Source organism: Oncorhynchus kisutch, linkage group LG15 (genome assembly GCF_002021735.2).
Source record: "Oncorhynchus kisutch isolate 150728-3 linkage group LG15, Okis_V2, whole genome shotgun sequence".
NCBI classification, from domain to species: Eukaryota; Metazoa; Chordata; class Actinopteri; order Salmoniformes; family Salmonidae; genus Oncorhynchus; species Oncorhynchus kisutch.
The window spans coordinates 30689670-30690126 of record NC_034188.2 but is presented as its reverse complement, the minus strand read 5'-3'; positions in this window follow the sequence as shown (position 1 = coordinate 30690126).

Sequence of the window (457 nt, the reverse complement as noted above, 5' to 3'; positions counted from 1 at the left end):
TGCTTTTCTGCTGAGAAAGGAGGGAGAGAAGGCAGGGAAGTTAGTGAGAGTGACATGGAGAAGGGGCAGGGGAAAGAGAGAGGGGGAGGTGAAAGAGAGAGTTGAGAAAGAGAGAGGGGAAGAGAAGGAGACGGTTGGAGGGATAAAGAGAGAGGGGTAAAGCTAGCCAGCACAGTGGAAAAAAGTCTGGAAAAGAGGACTAGAACGCACAAGTGAGACAGACAGTGGCTGTGCCAAGCAACCCACCTGAGTGTGCACGGTGTTGCTGTGTTTGGTCTTTGAAAATTCAGGAAAAAGATGGAAGAGAATGAGGGGGGAGGAGGAGGACAAGGGAGGGGTGAGCCCAGAGAAAGGAGTCTGCTGGCAGTGTTGGTTAATGAAGTGTAGTCACTCGCAGGAATTATTTTGGCTGCTCTGTCAGTTTTTTTTTCTCTCTCTCTTCCTTCTTACTCACATC